The sequence below is a fragment of the Miniopterus natalensis genome, chromosome 6, assembly GCF_054644295.1.
Source record: "Miniopterus natalensis isolate mMinNat1 chromosome 6, mMinNat1.hap1, whole genome shotgun sequence".
Lineage (NCBI taxonomy): Eukaryota > Metazoa > Chordata > Mammalia > Chiroptera > Miniopteridae > Miniopterus > Miniopterus natalensis.
In genome coordinates this window covers 34,791,413-34,814,566 of record NC_142086.1, presented here as the reverse complement: position 1 = coordinate 34,814,566, position 23,154 = coordinate 34,791,413, and the positions used below count along the sequence as shown (strand labels likewise).

The 23,154-nt window shown below is 38.2% G+C and overlaps 1 pseudogene; it reads right to left on the bottom strand.

The window, feature by feature from the left end:
• Positions 1-18,790: 18,790 nt before the first annotated feature.
• On the bottom strand, positions 18,791-22,161 carry LOC107536686 (small ribosomal subunit protein eS8 pseudogene; annotated as a pseudogene).
• Positions 22,162-23,154: the final 993 nt, after the last annotated feature.

Genomic DNA, 23,154 nt, shown 5'->3' with positions numbered 1-23,154 from the left:
AGCAGGATGGAGAGAATGAATCTGAAGCAGATGCTGCTAAAAGAAGCCACAGAGGGGCAACACAGATCAGACCCATGACCCAGAAAAACACAAAAGAGACCTGAGCCACCAAGGAACAGAGTGGATGAAGGACTTGGAGGGTGGGCCTGGAGTCCCAGTTACTCCATAGGTAATATCAAGAAGACATGGCATATCTCTAAGGTCCTCTAGGTACAAAACAATGTCTGTCCAAGGAGTGGTTGAGAGCTACCAAGCAGGTTTACAGTACACAATTCTCACAAATCCCCTTGGATACACCCTCGATGCGTGGTGGCTTTGCCTGGTCCCTAGGATATGACTCACCTTCATTTCTTGACTCTTCCTCTGGATTTACCCCTATTCCCACAAGCCTGAGTCACAGGGTCATCCCTTTTGTTCAAATTCCCCTTGCCCCGGCCACTTCACCTGGCAATTAACTCTATCCACACCCTTAACCCCCCACCTTCTCCCAGCTGGTTTCTCTCTTCCAGTGATAACCATCACTCCTACTTCCAGTTCTTCGAGAATGAGTCATGCACTGGCCTAAAAAGGAAGAACTATATGTAGTTTCCTATCCAGAAAGTGAAATATAAAAATCAATTAACAGAAAAATATTTCTTTTTTTATCATGGGACTTAAGCTGTTACTAAAAATTAATGAAAGAAAGCTCAACTAAAAATCTAAATAAAAAGATAGACCAATTTTATCTGCTATTAAATTGAATATAAATTTTAACAAGGATGCTAGGATTTCTAGGGGTTACTTTATCGTCACCTAATGCTATTACACTTCTGAGAAGTGACCATGTGGAACAAGTACACCATTCATCACAAAACTGAACAAAGAGAAGGTGTCTGTAGTCAAAGGGGGATTTTTTTCCCTCTCATTGGCCCAACCAAACCTTTTTCTAAAGCCTCTTGTAAACATGAGAAAGGCAAGCTGACTATACCTTTTCTACTGACAGATGAAACCCCTGGTTTCCCTAAGTGTAGCAGCATCTCTCTCTTAACAAGACAAAGTTCTTATGCTGTGAAATTGAAGCCAGGTCAGTGAAAACTGACATGATCAGCACACTCATGACCATCCATATCTGGAAACAACACAGTAAAAAAAGAACATTTGCTGAGGCCAACTAACCATCTCAGCAGTCATTTTTCCCATTCCTTATCTTCCCCAAAACGTTAATAAGCTCATTTCTCAGTTATTATACATTTATTTCCAGTGGATTCCTCTCTGATTAAATTAACCTTATCAAACCAGAGTCAGTTTAAGAAATGCAAGTTACACAATGTGTGCAGTTACAAAGATAGTGTCCAGAGGAATTTATTTTCCAGCATTAATTTTTTGCTTGACATAAATTGTTAGCACAAGCCCCATAATAGTGCCACATCTAAGCATGCCGGATGTTTTATGATGCCATATGCATGCTGTCTTGAATACATTCTAGAGCTTATGATATTTTTCCTATTTCTGGCCCCTAAAAGATGGGTTTTCATGTATTTTCCCCTTTGGGCTGTTTCACTTACTTGATACTATCAACAGGAAAATGATAACGCATTCTATAGGTCATTGTTTCCTTTACTTCTTATAATCCATTTAAGACAGATAACCCACACATTTTCAATTAAATAATTCCAGAGTCACAAAACAAGAGGTAACATTGTTTATGCAGAGACAGGTCTGGGAATACTAACAAGCTTAGCACATCAATTCATGGTAACATCCTGTAATTCTAAAGTTCACCTTGAAGTTTGCATTGCATTTTGTCATTCTGTTTAAATGTGTGTCTTTGTCAAAGGAGAGTAATGCAACTTTTTTCTTCATTCTATTGGTAATCCTTAAAGATGAAAAATTAAAGTCAATGCCAAACCATAGGTTTGTCAATATGCTAAATTTCTCAGGGGCAAATGTATTTTTGGCCCAAACAGTTTTTCTTAATTTCTTTTTTTTTTTTAATGCATGCTAAAATTGAGAGCAGGTACACTTTCTTAAAAAGATGTATAAACTAGTCCCCCAGAAAACACTTGAATAAGGCAATAATTGTGCTTTCTAATTGAAACAGTTTCAATGGATTCACATTGACTAAAAAACCATGGTAGCTCTAAATTGTGATGAATGGTAGATAAAGCAATCTTCCATAAGCTTTAAGTATTACTCAAATTTGGCAGTATGATACACACTTATTATCAAAGGTATATACAATTTCCAATTCAATTTAACTTCTATCTTGTAAATTCCATGTCTTACCACATTGAATTAGCAACTCGGTACAGCTTCCCATTCATTTTCAGAGTTTAAAGTTACAAATCCTTTTTCATTTATATTAAGGGAAGTCAAATCTTCACAGATTATGGAGATAGCAATATGAAATTACAATCATGAGGTCAATGTTCAAATATGTACTGAGCACCTACTATGTGTTATGCTCAGCCCTAGGTATTGGAGCACATCACTTATACACTAGCCAAAAAATCTTTCTTTTGAGACATTATAATTTAGTTGAATGGGGGGCCAAAAATAAATAAGTAACATTTAACATACAATGTGCTGTATGGGGTTACGTGCTATTAGAAAAATAAGGCAAAGAAAAGGAAAGGGTCCATTAGGACACATGACTGGTTGAATTTTTATATAGGCCATAGTAAGAATTACTGAGATGATACTTTTAAGTAAAAATCTGTAGAATGCGTAGGACAAGCCATATATTCTCTGAAGGGGAAGTAAGAGAACAACAGGGAAATGGCCCTGAAGTGTATTTGGCATGTTTGAGTAATAGAGTGTAGGCCAAGGAGATTGGACCAAAATAAATAAAAAGAAAAATAGTCGGGGGGGAAAAAGTCAGAGAGGAAAAAAGAGGGATGTGGTGGGTTTATGATGTGACACCTTATATTCTACATGAATGACATCCTCTGAAGTTATGCCATTGCTCACGGGAACTCAGGGTGGGCTGAATTATGTAGAGCTTGGTGGAGTCCCAAAATGACTGGCTTTCACTCTGAGTAAAATGAAAACACATTGGGAGATATTGAGGAGCACAGTAAAATGTTCAGACTTAAAATTTAGCAGGATTACACAGGCAACCTATGTTTTTCTCAAGTACAGACAGAAGAGGGACCACACAGGAAACCAGGAATCCTAGTAGGAGGTTATTTAAATAATCTAGGCAATAGATGTTGATGGCTTAGATGGAATTAAAAGGAAGGTCATGAGAAGACATTAGAACCCAATGATATTTTTCAGGGTCTGCTGATTGGTTGACTAGAAGATGAGAGAGAAGTAGAAGAATCACAGACTCCTCCCAGAGCTTCGACCTCATAACTGGAAGAGTAAATTGCCACAACGGAAGTGGGAAAGGTGGCAGGAAGGATAAGTTTCAAGGCGGAAAGCTCTGAGCTCTTTTTGGATATGTTAAGAAGAGATGCCTATTTGACATCCAAGTACAGATGTTCAGTAGATATTTGGATAATGGTCTGGAACTAGGAAGAAATCTGATATAAAGATATACATTTTAGAGAATACATTTATTAGAGAGAAGGCATTTAAACCATAAGACTAGATAAAATCACCAAACGTGCTGAATGAGCTTGTATTGGATCCAGAGGACCTCACTTTTGGTTTCAGCTATGTGGTTTGGGTCAAGTAATTTAATTTCACTATGGCCTCAGTTTCACATAGGTTAAAATAAGAAAACTATTACATCTACTATGTCATAAATGTGGTGTGAAAACAAATAAGTTAGTATCTTATAGTAAGCTAAAAAACACAAGTAATTAAATAATTCGGGAATACAAATATTTTAATATAAGACTAAAGGTAATTATATCCATTTTTAAGTTATTGTCTCTCAGGTGCAAATCCAACTTTTCTACTATGCTTTCTCATTCTAGGGTCAGAACTCTGCAAATCACTCTTGGTAAAATCTGCAAACAGGAAGTATTGGAGAAAAACCTCAAAGACAGAGGAGAAAGAAGAGGCCTGCCTTTTCCCATTCGCTTATATTTGGCTTCCTGTGTTCATCTTGTTTCTGTCAGCAGCATCCCAGCCTCGTTTCTTCAGCCAAGCAAAAATGATTTCTTCTTGGAGCCTCAGTTGAATCTATTTTGCAGTGTTTCCAACATTTGCAGAAGTTGCCTTATTACATGTCCTCAGAGACTCCTGGAACAGCCAGCCACCACTCCCCTCCTCTGTGGGCTGTGTCCCCACCTCCCAGACCCCTCCTCTGAGCTTAGAGATGTCAGCACCACCTGGCAAATACCTCCTACTCTGAGCCAGAATTTCAGCTTTATGGATCCCCTTCTTTAATTGTCCAAGTTGTAATGTTTCTATTTTTTTATTTATCTGCTCTTCCAAATCTAAGAATTTAGCCACTTCTTGGTAACATCATGTTCTCTTTTTGTGTCTTTTTTTCAATTCTGGATATCCAGTCAACAATTCTTTATATTGAATTCCCTCCATTAAAACAACTTCTATGGTTTCTATCTCCTACTGATGCCTGACTGATACAATACTATGGGGCCATTGGCATGAAGAGAATGGATCTAAAATATTTCAAATAAAAACCTCACACAAAGGAAATACTTTTGAAGAATTGCACTTTAAAACAGATCCTTGGACATCATAGGTAAATGTGATATTCACATCCTCCCACAATCACATCAAAATTACAACTACAGTACAAAACAACCATCATGTAGAACAGCTTGACATCTAGCTGAGCAGAAGTCTTATAACTAAGGGTATAAAAGAAGAAGCCACATGGAGACTGGTAGGAGGGGTGGAGACACAGAACAGACTGATCCCACACCCACATGTGGCTGGAAAAAATCAGTAGGGACATCTTTAAGTAATTAAAAATTAATAAATAAATAATAAAATAGCAAAAAAATAAAATATGTAATCCTCTTATCTGATTTAAAGTTGTAATTCATCTAGTTTTACCCAGTCTGAGAAACCAAACACAGTAGGGTCCCCTTATTCATGGTTTCCCTTTCTGAGGTTTCAGTTACCAACGTTCAACCTCCGTCTGAAAATATTAAATGAAAAAATCCCAGAAATAAACAATTCATGAATTTTAAATTGCATGTCACTTTGAGTAACATGATGAGATCTCATGCCATCCCACTCCGTTCCACCTGAACATGAATCACCCCTTTGTCCAGCACATCCATGCTGTGTACACTACCTGTTACTGCACTGTAGTCACTTAGTAGCCAGCTGAGTTATCAGATCGATTGTACCCAGTGATCGTGTTCAACTAACCCTTATTTTACTTAATAACGGCCCCCAAGTGCAATTTGAATGTGCTTCTTTTAAGTGAAAAGGTGAAAGGTCCCTACTTAAGGAAAGAAAAAAATCATATCACTAGGCTGATAAAATCTATGCCAAGGACAAATCTTTTATATCCATGAAATTGTAAAGAAGGGAAAAAAATGTTTTAATCTGCTGTGAAATACCACATTCATATAACTTTCATTATAGTATATTGTTATAATTGTTTTATTTTATTATTAGATATTGTTAACCTCTTCCTGTGACTAATTTATAAATTAAACTTTATCATAGGTTTAATTATATATTTAAAATATAGGTTCTGTAGTATCCACAGTTCTAAGCATCCACTGGAAATCTTGGAACGTATCCCCCTTGGATGAATAAGAGGAAACTGCTACAATATCCTAAGGCTCTAAAAGCCAGCAGCTGGCATGAACAATAAAGAAAGCTGGGTCAAAATCCTTTTGTGGTCTCCCTGAACTCATGAACTCTAATCACTTTTCTGGCTCTGGTCTTTTTTGTGCAGTTCAACTTATAACAGAGATGACAGCTCTCAGAAAGCAAGGCTTCAGTCAGTAGCCAGAATTTAGAGCTATGAGACAGGGCCCAAAGTTCAGTCAATTGGCGTCATGGACAAATTGGCTTCATAAAACGAAACATCCAATTCTGTAACTACTATCAGCACTCCTATCTGAAACCAGCACTCTCCCAAATGTGTGCCCTTAATTGCAGCAGCAACCTGGTAAGAGAACACGTGTCTTACCACAGCCCAACACAGCCACGAGAGGGGCAACGGCCGCGCGGGGCCCACGGTTCGCTTCATGAGTGCGTGGCATCAACTTTCCTGCCTGAGGGACACGGACTATATTGAACACGTGCTTCACGCTATAGGGATTTACTCCTAGTGTAGGACTTAAAGGACTTGAAAACACTTGTAAAACTGTTTTGCAGAGGAAAATTAAAAGTTAGTTTTAATAATCAAGCCATGTAAGAGTTTAAGTGAGGAGCTAAGGGGAATAAATAAATGAGGAAGCTGAAGGTCAAAGCCTTTAAAAGAGGTTTAACAGTCCTCACACAATTTAAAGACAGCAAAGTCAGGATCTGACCCAGTTTTATGTAAGGTCAAAAAAGCCATGCTGTCGGGGTTCGATTCCCGGTCAGGGCACATGCCCGGGTTGCAGGCTCGATCAATGACTCTCTCATCATTGATGTCTGTATCTCTCTCTCTCTCCTTTTCTCTTGCTGAAATCAATAAAGATATATTTAAAAAAAAAAAAAAGCCATGGACCTAAGTCTTTTCATGCAAATAGGATCTACTGAATGGGGAAGCTTAGTTAGGAAGGGGCCTTTCATGCTAAGAGATTGCCTGTGTCTTCTGTATGTGATTGCTTCTGACCAGAGAATTAAACAGTGGACTTCCATATGATTGATAGGAATAGAGTGATTATTACTTTTCCAAAACTGTCCATTGACCTTGGCAGGTATTTGTTTTTCTCAAGCAGGAGAATGCCTGGGAGCACTGCCATGCATCTGAATGCATATGCTTTTAGCAGGATTCTTAAGGGCAACTTCACAAGTGCCTGAAATAATGACCAAAGCAATTTTTAAAATGTGTTCAAATAACAGTTGTGAGCAGTCAGATTGTTCCACCTAAGATGCAAAAGAAAGGTAATAACCTGTAAAATGCATAAAATGTATATTGTTTACTCATCAACTCTGAACACCCTTATGCTAGTGGGTAGAATAAGACGTGCTCCTGGCAATAAGGTGACATAAACAGCCAGAGCTAAGTCAGAGGGACACAGAAACCTCCCCAGCTCAGTGAATGACATCCCAATAACCTTGAAGAATCCCTGTGACCAGCCAGACTTTTAATCACTTGAGGAAGCAGTACGTTTTGGGAGAAAACCCAATAGGCACTAGAGACTGCTTAAAGACATGACCTTGTCCTAACATAGTCTTTACCCAGGTGACAGCAAACTGCATGTTAAGCAAAGAAATAAAGGAGCAAGAAAGAATATAAATGACAAAGCCCAATGAAAAGTCAATCCTCTGAATCACAAGGATCTTTTTCATTATTGCTATTCCTCTGAAGGTTCTGTCATGTGGAGGTCCTTAAGGTTCTTCATTCTTTTATCTTAATAAAAGCATTTCTGGGAAAGTTTGAAATCACTGAACTAGAGTTTTGCTAACACACTTTATTCATGCTTTCTTTTCCACATTCTCAGGAAAACACAGAAGTTAACTAATGTTTACTGACTTACTGCATTGTGCCAGGCACTTACATACATTATATACAGAAGCACGTGTTCACGATAAACCTTTTAGTTCTTTCTTTTTTTTGCATAATCCATCCTTCCCTCCTTACATACATTATATACAGAAGCACGTGTTCACGATAAACCTTTTAGTTCTTTCTTTTTTTTGCATAATCCATCCTTCCCTCCTGGAAGCAGAAGTTATCAGAGGAGCTATTGGAAAAATGTAAGCAGGCTAAGTGTGGTACAAGTCACTCCTTTTTCTGACATTTTTATTTTGTGTGTGCTGGCTTTGGTCAATTCTGAAAAGAATTTTCAGAGTAACAACCTGTGATTTTTATCAAGCACTTTACTTAGCTTATGGTGACTTCAGTAATAGAGAAAGAACTAGGTTGCCAATAGCTAAAACAATTTCATTGAAATAATTTATTATGACAGATGGACAGATAGATATGAGTAAATATAAATACATAATTCACATTTTAGTCCCTCTTCTTTCTCTCTAAACCATGTAGCAAAAACTACAGTGAGGCAAGAGTTTTGTCTTGCAAAAGTACCAGGGGGAAGTTGAAACTTAAAATTAAAATACATTTCTCTAACAGAGCGATGCAATTAGAACACTTTTCCAAGTGTCCTGTGTAAACTCAAGTGAGGATGGACTTAAACCTCAATTTCCAAGCCACATCTAAAATTTTTTATATATTCACTCAAAAAAATGCTTCTTGCCGAACCAGCAAACTATCTTTGATTCTAGTAGCTGTGTTTTTGGCTAATATGAGAGGTAATATACCATAATGTTTACAAACACAAATGCTTGAATCAACTGCCTGGCATTCAACTCTTGGCTCTACCTTTCAGTAGCTGAGTCATTTAGCACTAACTGAACCATTCATGGCCGAGAATCCTCATCTATAAAAATGGGTGCAGTAGAAGTATCTACTTCATGAGTTTTGTTAAGATAAAAATAAATTAAGAAAAAAAGAAAGCTTGGCTGACATGCTCAGTGGTTGAGCATCAATCCACGTACCAGGAGGTCAGGGTTTGATTCCTGGTAAGGGCACATGCCTGGGTTGTGGGCTCAATCCCCGGTAGGGAGCATGCAGGAGGCAGCCGATCAATGACTCTCTCATCTTTGATGTTTCTATATCTCTCTCCCTCTCCCTTCCTCTCTCTGAAATCAATAAAAACATATTTTAAAAAGAAAGAAAGAATCTTAGAGCAGTGCCTGGTACATAAACTCAATAGATGCCAGCTAATATGATTACTAGCTAATTTCAAGTTATTGAGAAAAGGAAATTCTTCCCAATGGGCAGAACTTCATGTGGTGCAGAGGGCCATCTGCTTTGTGTGGAAAGTGGCCCAAGGTAATGATATATATGATTTCACAGGCAATGACAAAGGACCCGGATGGTTGAACAGGGCATGGGAAGAAAAAGACTGGGAGATCTGGAACAGTAAAGTCTAGGAAAGAGGCACATGAATAGATGTAAAGGAATGGAAACAATGTGTGAAAATCTTTGTAGTATATGTTAATATGTTTGTGAGCCATGAGTACTCTGGCACCCAAAAACACCACTGGAGCATTCCTTGGTATTGCTTTGTTCAGATTTGAAGGACAATTTCTGCTCACTCTTTACTCACAGATATTGTTGCTGCGATCACTTCCCTAGAAATCTTCTGCATACAAATCTCTCAATCTGTTTCCCAAAGAACCCTTTCCAAGAAAGGGCCAAACTAAACACTTATAACTTAAAAGGAAAGATAATGGGAAATTTGTATGAAAGATATTTAATACTTTCATTATAAAATGTATATTTTAAATCCCTGAATATGAACAGTTTAAAGAAGACTGAAATAAGTAGATAAAATTGCCACCACCACCACCCACCCTCCATCTGCCAGCCATGCAGAGACACACACTCACAGGCATACCCACACATGTATACCACTCCTTCCTTGGAACAAGAAAGAACAGAACGGTGGGCTTTATCATAAAACCAGATTGCAGGCTGGAAAAAATCAGAATAGAATCTAGAATATGCATAACCTACATATCAGGCTATACATGATTTATTAAATACATTATATGTAGCTATATGATAGAATACTATGCCACAAAGGTAAACTGTCTCATTTAGAAATATTTAGCCAGGCTGGGCGTGGCTCAGCGGTTGAGCGTCGACCTAGGATCCAGGCGATCAGGTTCGATTCCCGGTCAGGGCACATGCCCGGGTTGCGGGCTCGATCCTCAGCAGGGGGCATGCAGGAGGCAGCTGATCAATGACTCTCATCATTGATGTTTCTATCTCTCTCTCTCTCCCTCTCTTTTCCTCTCTCTGAAATCAATAAAGAAATATTTTTTTTAAAAAAGAAAGAAATATCTAATGACATGTTATTCCAAAGATTAAAATAAAGTGAATAAAAGACATTATAAAACAAGTACAATACCACTTTATAACCATTAGAATGCTTAGTATCAAAAAAGCAGAAAACAACACGTATTACAAGGATGTGGAAAAATTGAAAACTTTATGCATTGCTGATGGGAAGGTAAAATGGTGCAGCTCCTGTAGAAAAAGTATGATTTTTTTCCTTAAAAGATTAAAAATAGAATTACAATATGAACCAGCAATTTCACTTCTGAATGTACACACAAAAGAATTGAAAACAGGGTTATTCACAGTAGCCAAGATGATAATATAACAAATAATCTTTGATGGATAGACTTTTTTTAATGATTTTTTAAAAATATGTCTTTATTGATTTCAGAGAGAGGAAGGGAGAGGGAGAGAGAGAAGCATCAATGATGAGAGAGTCATTGATCGGCTGCCTCCTGCACGCCCCTTACCATGGATAGAGCCTGCAACCCAGACACGGGTCCTGATAGGGAATCAGACCCAGGATCTCCTGGGTCATAGATCTGCTGAGCAATGCCAGCCCAGCTGACAGATAGATTTTTTTAAATGTGATGTATACATACAATGGAATATTACTCAGCCATAAAAGGAAAGTAATTCAGAGACTTGCTACAACATAGTTGAATCTTGAAGACATTATGCTAAGTGAAGTAAGTCATACCCAAAAGAATAAATATTGCATTATTTCTCTTATATGAGGTACCTAGACTAGTCAAATTAATAGAGAGGAAAGTAGAACAATGGTTATGAGGAGCTTGAGGGAGGGATAAATGGGGACTTACTGTCTAATGGGTACAGAATTTCACTACAGGACAGTGAAAAAGTTCTGGAGATGGCTACGTGGTGATGGCAATACAACCATGAGAATATACTTGGTACAACTAACATGTTCACTTAAAATGGTTAAAGGGGACAATGTTATGTTACGTATATTTTACCACAATAGAATAGTTACCCAAAAGAAAACACAACAAATATGGTACACTCTATTTTATGATACAAGTTTTATAAAAACATACCTAGGTTCTGGAGTGAGCATCTAAAAATCCTCCCTCCTCCCCCACTTTCTTCTTTCTTTCTACATATTGAGCACCTATTTAGTGTCAGAGTCTAAATACTGGAAACATAAAGATTTCTAAAACAGAAAAGACTCCCTTAAAAGGTACACAGATTCATAATTTAGCTCAAGAAAATATATATTGAAGAGAAAATGACACCAGAATTTAGTAAAGGCTCTAATGAATGAAAGGACAGAATGCTGAGAGCAGTCAACTCTGCTGTTACTCTGCCCCAAATTAAGGTCTCAGTGATATTAGCAGTAGGGCTGGCGTGGAACATTAGTACTGAAATATATTCTCAACAGAACTAATATTTTGAGCATCTGTACTGGAGGGAATACATGGCACCTAATCCAAGGCATGAGGCTAAAAAACTTCCATCACCTTTGTACAGACAAAATCTATACAAATACTAAGAAAAAATACATTAGAATGTAAAACATAAAATATTTATTTTAAAGAGGCAATATGATAAGAAAAATATAGTTGAAGTTACATGCACTGAATGCTAGTCCCAATTCAACCACTGAACACTGGGCAACCATGAGCCAATTGTTCAGTTCCGTGGGCCTCAGTTTCCTCATCTATAAATTAAGGTCCTCTCAGTACTATTTTTCTTTAATTCTAAGCGCATCACTGTGGCTCATTATGCTAATAGAATTGGGGAAAGTATCCTAGATTTTGTAATACCTAGGACTGCATCTGTAGCTATCAGCTTTGCTATGGAAAGATGATTAAATTGTATTTTGAGAAAATAATAAAGAGAAGATTTTTACCATGAATAATAAGAGGAATAAGATTGCTATTCTAAATATCCTCAGCAAGCATGGCATCAATAATCTCCGATTAATGAGAAAATTTAAATCTTTCAGTTATGCAATTACTTTTCTTTTATTTAGAGTATGAATACACAAAGGGAAAATAATATCAAGTCACGCATTTATTCTTTTAACAGCTAGTTTTATGTGTCAATTTGGCTAAGCTATAGTATATAATTGTTTGATCAAGCACCCATCTAGATGTTGATGTGAATGTATTTTTTCAGATGTGATTAACATTCAGATCAGTAGACTTTAAGAAAAACAGAGTACTCACCATAATGTGGGTGGGCCTCATTCAATCTTAAAAGGCTCCCAAGGCAGAAGGAATTCTCAAACGGCAACATGGACGCCCTGCTGAATTTCCAGCCTGCTGGCCTGCTCTTCAAATTTCAGACTTACCAGCCTGCAAAGCCCATAAACCAATTCCTTAGACTAACTCTCCCTCCCTCTCATTCATATGTGTATGTAAACTCTGCTCCCCACTAACACCTCAACACTATCATAATTGCTTCATTTGTGGTTGTGCACTAAGCATGATTCTTCATTTTGAAGATGAAATAAAAAGGCACATCAAATAAACACTCAGATCAGTCATTCCCAATTTAAATTCATCATGTTGCTTAAAGAATACTGTTTCTACATCAGTAGAATACATTGCAAGCCTAGGCTTGATTTTCCTTTCCCTCCAAAATTTTAGGGATATGAAATCTCAGAACTGTTGAGTTTCCATTGAAGAAACAGACATAATCCAAATAATAGCAATAATAACAATGGTAGTGGTGTTAGTGATAAAGTAGCAGTAGAAATTACAACAATGCTTTGCATAACTGAAAAATGAAAAAGCAGACCTGACTTCAAAGTTAAAAGGCCTCCACTCTGGCCAGTGTGGGTCAGTTGGCTGGGCATCGTCCTGTGCACTGAAGGGTTGCTGGTTCGAGTCCCGGTCAGGGGTATACAGGAGGCAGCCGATTGATGTTTAACTCTCACATCGATGTTTCTCTCTCTCCGTGTCCCTTTCTCTCTCTCTAAAACTCAATTAAAAATCTTTTTTAAAAAGAATGTTAAAAGATCTCCAACAATGTCATGGGGAATTCTAAGCCACCCTGACTTGATTTTTTCAGAGGAGAATTTATTCTCAGACATTTCTCTGATATGCCAGCTCCCAAGCTATTCCAGCACTGTCTCATCCCACATCCAACACTCCCAAAATTATTCAGATCTTCTAATTCCCAATAATTTTAAGTAAATTTCCAGAAATCCCTCAAATTTTTCTCCTTTTTTCATGGGCCTATATTTATATAAATCACTGGTAAGGGGATACAGTATGCTGGTTGACCAAGAATAAGTCACCTTCTACAACTTGGAATGGAGGGAGGAAGGGAATAACATTGTAGGAATGAGGAATGACATAAGGAGAGGCGAGGAAGGGAATGTTCAGAAAAAAACCTCCGAATGCTGTTGCCAGAAGAATAGTACCATTTTTCAAGAATAAAAATTAAAAATAGAGGGTGATATTCTTTCTAAGGGGTATACTTGAACTTAGAGTTTTGTGCTAGGTAGGTTTCTAAAATAGCCCATAAAATATTCCTTGGAATACCCTCTTGATGTAACCCCCTCCTCTTGAAATACCGTCAGAATCGGGTGGAATATGAAATATGATGGAATATTACTCCATGATTATGTTGCATTGTGCGGCAAAAGGATTTTGCAGGTATAAATTCACTATCAGTCGACTTTAAGTGACTCAAAAGTAAATTATCCTAGATGGAGCTGATCTAATCAAATAAAGACTTTAAAAGACTGGAATTATCATCAAGCTCTCCTGCTGGATAACCACGTCATCAATTGTCTTAGATGGGATCATGTGCTAAGGCCTGAGAGTGGCCTTTAAAAGCTGAAAACACTAGCCAACAGCTAGCAATAAAATTAAGGTCTTGCTTATTTTATAACCACAAGGGACTGAATTCTGTTAATAACCTAAAGGATCTGAGAAGAGCCCCCCAGCTACAAATAAGACCAGAGCACTGGCCAACAGCTTGATGTCAGTCTCGAGAGACCCTAAGAAGAGAGTCCAGTTATGTCATTCTGGGATTTCTGATCCACAGAAACTACGAAGAAAGCTTGGTGGTGTTTTAAATTGGTGGTAATTTGTTACACAGCAATAGGAAGCAAACACAAGGTCACTTTTTAAATTCCTTTGGGTTTTCACTTTGTGACAGGCAACGCAATATACAAAACTGCACACAGTATATTAATAATGATGATTTCTGTGTTAGAAACAAAGGGTTTTTCTTTGAATATTTTTAGTTTCCAACAGTGACGGATATGATAATTTTGAGATTTGAAGAGTGTTTTTCCTGACATACTTGCAACGTGCCCTGCAGCTGAGTTTTAGGCATACTATTTGACAAAATAGTCCACATCTTCATTTCACTTGTTGAGCAAAAGAGAGAAAAATGTTGGTTGTTTACATTATAAATAATTTCTCTGTCACAAAGAGCAATCTGCATTTCTCTAAATCTATTAAGTCATTTCAAAACTCTACCTGCTTAGCTCTAATCAGGAGATGCCTGCTGAATCCTTAACACCCCAAAGAGATGGAAGAAATGCAGAAAAGGCTTCAAAAAGATGTCCTTTCCTGCTGAAGCCATGCACAAAATTCTAGACTCTTTACCAAAGATGATACATTTTGAAAGAACCAGAAGCCAGAAGATGCTGAATCTTTCACTTCCTGGCCATGTGACCTCGAAAAAACCTCTTCTGTATAAAAGATCAAATAAACCTTAACAAATACAATCAATGAGAGGATTCCATGAAAATTACGTATGTTAATTGTTTTGTAAATTCTAAAGTGATAACTGAAACTTAAACATAAGATAATATATTTGTTAAGTGGAAGTTTTTTCCTCCCTGAAACAGTGTATTCCAGACACCAGCATGCTCAGAATGAAAACCATTTAGGAATGATGAAGCACTGAACATAAGTGTCTTTTGATTGCATTGTAAAGTGTGATCCATTGCAGTGTTGATACTAGGAAACAAATTACACTAATCAGGCTCTTAAATAAAACTCACCCTCTTTGTAAAATTTATGTATAGGGACACATTTAAATTGTTTAGTAAATTAAAGCAATTATTAAGTTAATTGTTATTGGCCTAAGAGTCTTGATTTATTAGTGTAATTAAGGTTGTATAAGAATGAATCTTGGAACAGGGGGATTTTCTTTCTGTTGTTGTTTTTTTTTAACTTCCTTAGATCAGACCTTAATAGGAATCCAAAATTATTTATATCCCAACAGGTATGAAGGCAGTGAGTTTGGGATGATTTTAGGAAAGTGGAGATTCAAATTTCTACTACTTTTAAATACAAAAAATGTAGTGAGAACACTCCATCTTCTGATTTATTGCTATCTTTGCATTCTTCTGGAAAGTTTTTATACATTTATTTAAAATGATTCCTGCATCCATCATATACAATATTTTGTTATTCAGAGAAAGGAAGAGAGCTTCTTGATAAATATATCTTAGACAGGGACTTTGGGGTAAGTCTGGAAACTGCACTGTCTGACTACTTCATGCTGTGGTTCAGAAACCCAAAATAACTCATCCCCTGGATTCCCCTTGGATCCTACCTTTGTCTTCCCATTGTTCTGGATGAAAGTCCTTTTTCCACTACCAGGAGCTCCACCTAACCTAGAAAGTTGTGACTCCCTCCTCAGTAGTTTTGCCTAATGATACAAAATTCTCTATTTCACTAGAGAACTATTTAGGGCAGAAAGAAAACTTTTATTGCAATATCTGCTTTGTTCTATTTTTAATAAAAGTCCTTACAGCTAGAAAATCCTTTAAACTAGAACTATTTGTCAGGTCAGAACAACTTAGTGCCTCCAGCTCGACAAACATAGATACTAAAATAAGAAGTAAATCTAGCGGGCACTGCCTTTTCCCACAAAACAGACTTAGGGGCTAGAGGAAAAGGCACAACACAGAGCTATAAACTTCTAGAGTTACCTTGATTTAATCCATTAAGTCCCTGTAGGATTTTGAAAGTCTTGTTGATGCCAGATGGCTATCCCAATTAATAAAATGATGCAGAAATCCAATGTGTCAAATTCAGAGCTATTTAAAATTATTTAAATTAGCTACTTAAAACATGCTGCACCTTTCAAAGTGGGATTCGCATTGGAGAAACTGTGAGGGTCATTTCAACAGTTAAAAAAAAAACAAGGTGCTCTGGCCGGGCGTGGCTCAGGGGTTAAGCATCGACCTAGGATCCAGGAGATCAGGGTTCGATTCCCGGTCAGGGCACATGCCCGGGTTGCGGGCTGCAGCCGATCAATGACTCTCTCATCATTGATGTTTCTGTCTCTCTCTCTCCCTCTCCTTTCCTCTCTCTGAAATCAATAAAGATATATTTTTTTAAATAAATAAAATAAAATAAAAAACACGGTAATACTCAACACTAAAAGGTTAAATCCTAGTAAAAAAGGGGTAAATTTAAAATTATACTACCTTGTTATAATAATAGTCAGTTATTGCTATTGTTTTTGTGTTTAGATTTCTCTAAGCTCCTATTACTAATATTATTCATTATTTTTTATTGTGTACATTAGGCAAGGTGTAAGGAGCACATACCCAGTGCTATGCACCACTAAGATTGTTTTTTGCTTTTTCAGTCGATCAGTGGTACTTATTTTTACTCTGGGGCAGAGAAGATTCACAGGAATGATGTTCCAAAAACTAAAGTGAGAACTTAAAGATGAACTTTAATAGAGCTCCTTCCAGGCACTCTAATAAAGCTAGGAGAAGACCCTTTATTGCAGGTGCCAGGTGCTGGTGCAATAAGATTGTATGAATTAATGAACCAGACAAGACGGCAGGGTAATGAGATTTCTTACTCACTCACTGACAGATTGAGGCAGAGATCTGCTACTTTATTCATTCATTCATGTACCTGTTATCTGTATCACACTGTAGAAAGTGCTAAGAAAAATGTAACAAAAATGGCAGTGGAGTAGATGGAAGCTACACTCACCTCCCCCCAGGATCAAACTGGAATTATAACTAAATTATAGAACACTCATCCTGAATAACCAACATAAGACTAGCTGAAGAGAATTCTTATAATGAAGGATTTACAGAAAAAGTCACATTGACACTGGTAGGAAGGGCAGAGATGTCAAAAGTATGGCACCACTTTTATGGGCAGTGGCTGAGATTCCAGAGGGATATCTCAGCGGAGGAGGGTCCTCATGAGAAGTGAGGCATCTCAACCCCAAGCCAGGCTCCCAAACCCAGAGCAGCAGAGGTAGGAACAGGTGCCATTAAAAAAGGGCCAATCAGAAATAAAGAATACAATATCTAAAATGAAGAATACACTAAATGGAATAAAGAGTAGGTTGAACAAAACAGAGGACTGAATCAGTGATTTAGAAGACAAGCTAGAAAAAAACACCCAATCAGAGCAAAAAAATGGGGGGGGGGAATTTTTTAATGAGAACAGTTTAAGGGACTTCTGGGAAAACATGAAGTTTAATGCCCGAAATAAACACTTCTCTAAAGACAACATACAGATGGCCAATAGACATATGAAAAGATGCTCAATGTCATTAATCATCAGAGAAATGCCAATTAAAATCACACTGAGATATCACCTCATACGTGTCAGAATGGTTATCATCAATGGTTATCATCAATAAGTCAACAAACGACAAGTGTTGGAGAAGATGTGGAGGAAAGGGAACCCTCGTGCACTCTTGGAGGGAATGTTTATTGATGTAGCAAATTGGTGTAGAAAGCAGGGTTTTATTTGCTTGATGGTTGGTTGTTTTGTAAAATATGTCTTTATTGATTTCAAAGAGGAAGGGAGAGGGAGAGAGAGAGATAGAAACATCAATAATGAGAGAGTCATTGATCAGCTGCCTCCTGCACGCCCCCCACTGGGGACCGAGCCCACAACCCGGGCATGTCCCCTGACCAGGAATCAAACCACCATCTCCTGGATCCTAGGTCGATGTTCAACTGCTAAGCCACACCTGGCTGGGCTAGTCATCTGCTTTTAATTTATCTTTTATTATTAAGACATTTGTAATAATTTTAGCAGTTTGATTCCAGCCTTATGTCTAAAAGGGATAGACATATGTCTTGCACCTCTTCTCAACTTTCATGGGAGTATTTTTCAAAATTTCTATTTCTCAAAATATATTCCATTTCATCATTTAAATGTTCCTAGCCTTCTCCCTACAAAACCATGTCCTCTCAGTTCACATTCATGACCTAATCTAATTTCCACACTTAGTGACAGTCTCATCTACTTCTCCATTGCTTTGTGCCACTCTGAAATTAACTACCGTTCTATCTTGTTAGCCTGCCCAGCACAGTCCCATCTGCAGACTTAATGAGCAATCTCTCCATTCCATTACTGAGGAAGATGCTAACTAATTATTAAATTATAAGGTAGAGTGTGAAGAATCCCTCTCTCTCTCTCTCACACACACACACACACAGAGACACAAATATAAAAAGACTAATTCTAAATTCTAAAAGTTAGATGAAAGGAGGAATCTGAATAACAGCCTGTCTTCTTCCTGAATGCCTTTGTTATACTATTTGTGGTTATTCCATTGGCCAAACACCATCACCAAATATATATACTTAAGATCTCCTGGAGCTATGGGAGAGTCTCACACTTGATCAACCAAAACATTGCCATCTGCAGTCTATCTGCAGCTAGACTGCACCACATTGAAAACTGGATGAGTTGTGTAAGTGTCAGAGACAGAGAGAGCTCAGCTGGCCTTTCTGGATCTCAAAGGAAGTTGCAGAGATGCTGGAGGGAGCTGAGTCCTCAGCTCACTTTCTTTCTTTCTTTTGTTTTTCCCTTTGTTTATTTGTTTTATATAGAACAATGCCTTTATTATGTGAGCTAAGGTCAGGGGGAGGGGAATTTATTTGCCTTTCCAGACCTCGATTTTCCTTAGCTAGAACTCCAGCTCCTTGCCCTCTAGCACATAGCCACCTGCTCGGCCATGCTGGCCTGATCTTGAAGCGATGCATGCAAGCAGCTTGCCTTGCTGGAACTGCTTCTGTAGAACACACTGATGCTGGCATTTTTTTTCCTTTTATCATATTTCTTCTGACTTTTCTTTGATTTTTTATTTATTTATTTATTTTGCTTAAAATCTATTTCTCCTCTGAAGTCCACCTGGCCCTCTTCTTGCAGCTCAGGGGCGGTGCCTAGTGAGACTTGTACCACTGTTGGAACTGTGTGCTGTCAGCAAGCATGATGCAGTTCTTTTCTAAGGTCTTGGTGTGGACCAGTTCATTGTTGGATGCACTGTAGTTGTAGACCACATAAATAATCCTTGTTTTCCACATTCAACACTCTGAGCTCCAGGAGAAGTTGCCCAAGTGCAACCTCAAGGCTCAGTACTTCTTGTCTCCTCACACGTGGACTCTGTGTATGCAGTGGGCGCCAATCTTGGTGTTGGCAGCAGGGCATCCCAGCTCATATTTTGCTTCTTGTTATAGGGCTTTCTCTTGCCCCTAGTCTTGCAGCACTTGTGCCAGTTGTTCTGAGAGATGCCTATGGCTCGGCGCCGACTAGAAAGAGAGCTCAATTTCAATATAACCCAGGAAACTTAAGTTGGGGTGAGTTTTTCCTTAGGAAAAAAAAACTGAAATTGACCCCCAGGTCCAAATTTTTTTCTCCAGTGGAAAAAGTATCATCAAAAACACACTTTATTGAAAGGAATCAAAAAAGGAGGCTATGAGGCTATGCAGAGTTTTTGTTTCCTCCCCAGTCTCTGAGAATGTTTATATATTCACAGGATACAGTCACCCTTGACTAGCAAGTCGACCTCAGAATTTTAGGAAAACCAAAGCAAAAAGGATTAGCCAAAGGCCAAGTGTTTTTTCAGAAAAAAAATCAGATAATAATAGTATCTGCTATTTCAATCACAAAATCAGATCATGTCTTATTAGATGACATTAGGGCAGCAATTATCAGTGTTATCAGTGAAACAAATGTTGGGCTATAGAATTTGTAACTGAGGGACACAGACAGAAAATGACATGCTATCGGAGCTGAGCAGAAAAAGTATGATTAACATGTATATTACATTTGGGTGATTCCCTGGACCGCAGAGAAGTAGAGGGATAAAGTAAGAGACCCTTCACTCTGCCCTTCAGCCCTACCATTTTCTGATTCTGTGGAATGGTGACCTTTTTGATGCATTCGAATTTGACCTCTAGCTACCATCCATTTCTCTAGTGCCAAGTCCACGCCTAAAGGCAATACTCAAGAAAAGGAATACTGTATAGGGGAGGCCAGGTGTCCACTCATATGTAAGTAACTACTTCTAATAAACTATTAGGTTATTCATGGGTGAAAAGCTGTCACTATCCAACAGTTATTGGGCACTTAGTAAAAAAGGAACAAAATTTTAAAACAATTTTTTTAAAAAAGAAGTCTTGTCACAACCAAGGGAAGAACATCTGGGCACCTGAGATCTACCTTTGTTAGTTGGCTATTTTAACCAAGAGCCTAAGCAGATAGCAGGAAAAACTTTTAAAGCAGGAAAATTCCCAATATAAGCTGGTATGGGTGTGTTGCTTGACAAAAACCCAGAAGTATAAAAATTATTCCACAAATTATTTTATTTTATTTTTGAACCTTGTTATTACCAGTGATGAGGAAGGCGTATTTTCTCCAAGCTCTGAGTTTTCTCAAGCCAGTGTTACAGGAATGTCCCAAATTGTACCTTCATTAAGTTATTACAAACCAATTCTTAAATCACAGAGCATTGATATCTGTTCTCAAGAAAATTACCATTCATTAAAAATTGACCTGCCATTTGACCCAGTGATCCCACTTCTAGGAATATATCGTAGGGAACCCGAAACACCAATCACAAAGAACTTATGCACCCCTATGTTCATAGCAGCGTAATTTACAATAGCTGAGATCTGGAAACAGCCCAAGTGCCCATCAGTAGATGAGTGGATAAAAAAGCTGTGGCACATTCACACTGTGGAATACTATGCGGCTGTAAAGAGAAAGGATATTTTATCCTTTTGCACAGCATGGAGGGAACTAGAAAGTAGTATGCTGAGTGAAATAAGCCAGTCAGAGAAAGACGAGTACCACATGATCTCACTCATATGTGGAATGTAATAAACAAAATAAACTGATGAACAAAGTGGATCCAGAGACACAGATGCATGGAACAGGCTGAGGGATCTCAGAGGGAAGGGGGGAGGGGGGAGTGGGTGGAAAGAGATTAATCAAAGAACTTATATAAGCATAACCCGTGGACACAGACATTGGTATGGGGAAGGCCTTGGGGGGGGGGGGGATGGGATTGATGGGGATAAAAAGAGGGCATCTGTAATATTCTCAACAATAAAGATAAAGAAACTCATAAATAAATAAATAAATAAATAAATTTTTAAATTAAAAAAAAAAAATTGCCACTCACCAAAGGAGTCCTCTACCTCTCTACATATTAAGACCCTTTTTCCTGTTGACCTTTGGCTTATCCGTTTCCCTCCATTTGCTGCTTAAGTTTTACACATTTCCAGTCTTGCAGATTTAGTGCTTGTAAGCTGAGCAGGCTGCTTTTATCAGTGTCAGTCTGTCCTAAACAGCTCTCCTCCCAGCGCCTCCCGGCGCCCACCTGCCTTCCCCCTCCAGGCTGACTCCCCGGAGCCTGGGCCTGGCTGAGCTGAGCGGCAGCGCCCGGAGGCCCAGGCTGCCCGCGAGCACCTGGAGAGAGCAGGCGCGTTCCCGGGTCCCTTAGACAACCTGCTGAGGACCGTGCCAGACGCTTCCCAACTGTATCTCACTTGGTTTCCCCAGCAGGGCTATGAAGTCAATACAGGCTATTGGTCTTGTTTTAAGACAGGGAAAGTGAAGCTCAGAGAAATTAAATATCTTCCCCCGGGTTACACAGCAAGTCAAGAGAGAGATCAAACTTCAAGCCCCAAACTGCATGCTTTTCTCACCTGAGTTGTCAGCGAGCTCAGAGAGACTGCAGATCTTTCCCGTCAATAGTTACACCACAAGTCAAAAGCTGTTTTCTGGAAGATTTTTGTGATTAACCAAGAATCTCATTCCCAGACCAGTTTGCTCTCCACATGTGAGAGTCAGTATTCATGAATTTGATCTTTCTCACTAGACTATATAAATCCCTTAAGAACAAAGATTTTATTTAAACTGTAACAACTTTTGTGGCCTCTGAACAGAGCCCAGCCCAGGATAGCAGGTGATTCAATGAATATCAAGAATGTCACATTCTCAAGCTCACTTCTCTGCCATTAGGCGTGGTGATTATGTTTTCATGTTGATTTCCACTATAATTTCAAATAACCATGTCCTCATTTTTAATTACTCCCTATAATTGGCAGTGGCTCCCTAATTATTTAATTTCCTCTGCCCTGTTTTCTTTGACAAATAGTTAACGATGTGTAAAATAAGCAGATGTACTTTTAGAACTGGCTTTTGGAAGCAACCCCTTGGCAAATCCATTCAGTAAACTGAATATCACTTTTGGGGAAAAATTCTTTTGACTTTTTTATTTTTGCGTGTAGATTTTCTCATATCAGTTTTTATAAACCAAGGAACTTCTGTGGTCTAGATAGGCTTCAGTTCCCAGAAAGGATCACTTATCTTGTCAGCACAGAACTCAGTGAAAAACGAAAGAAAATGTAAATCTGAATTTCCACAAAGTCTAAGAACAAACACTTCAGAAAATTAAATTTTGTTTACCAGGCATTTCCACCCAAATGGCAGGTTGTGGTGCTAGAAAAGTAACATCCAAAAATTGTATCTGCTTGATACAGCCGGTTTAGAACAAAGCAAGCTAAATACGGAGGGAGAACGCTACAATACATTCACAACGGCAAAGGATATATCATTATGTGTCGGAGAAGTGTGAGAGAAATATCATTATGACTAAACGCAATAATCGGGAAACTACTCTGCTCCAGTTAAAGATGTCAGAGTGGATGAAATGGGAAGCGATTTGGAGTTTTATCTTTTTCCCTTCCTAAATGAAAAAACAAACCTGTTACAGTAAAAAAAAAAAAAAAAAAGCCTAATATATGGGAGTAGGTTTTACTCTTAGGCAACTTCCAGCAAATTGAAAAGGCATTTGTCACCCGGTTTCCTTTAGTGTACTTTATTAAACTGTCTTTCTCCCTCTTGCTGTGCTGTAGCAAAGAGAATTTAAATATTGACATTTGCATTTTGATTATAAGTCTGACAGGCAGCTTCGCGCTGATAGCTCAACTGTATTTTTCCCCCCCAACT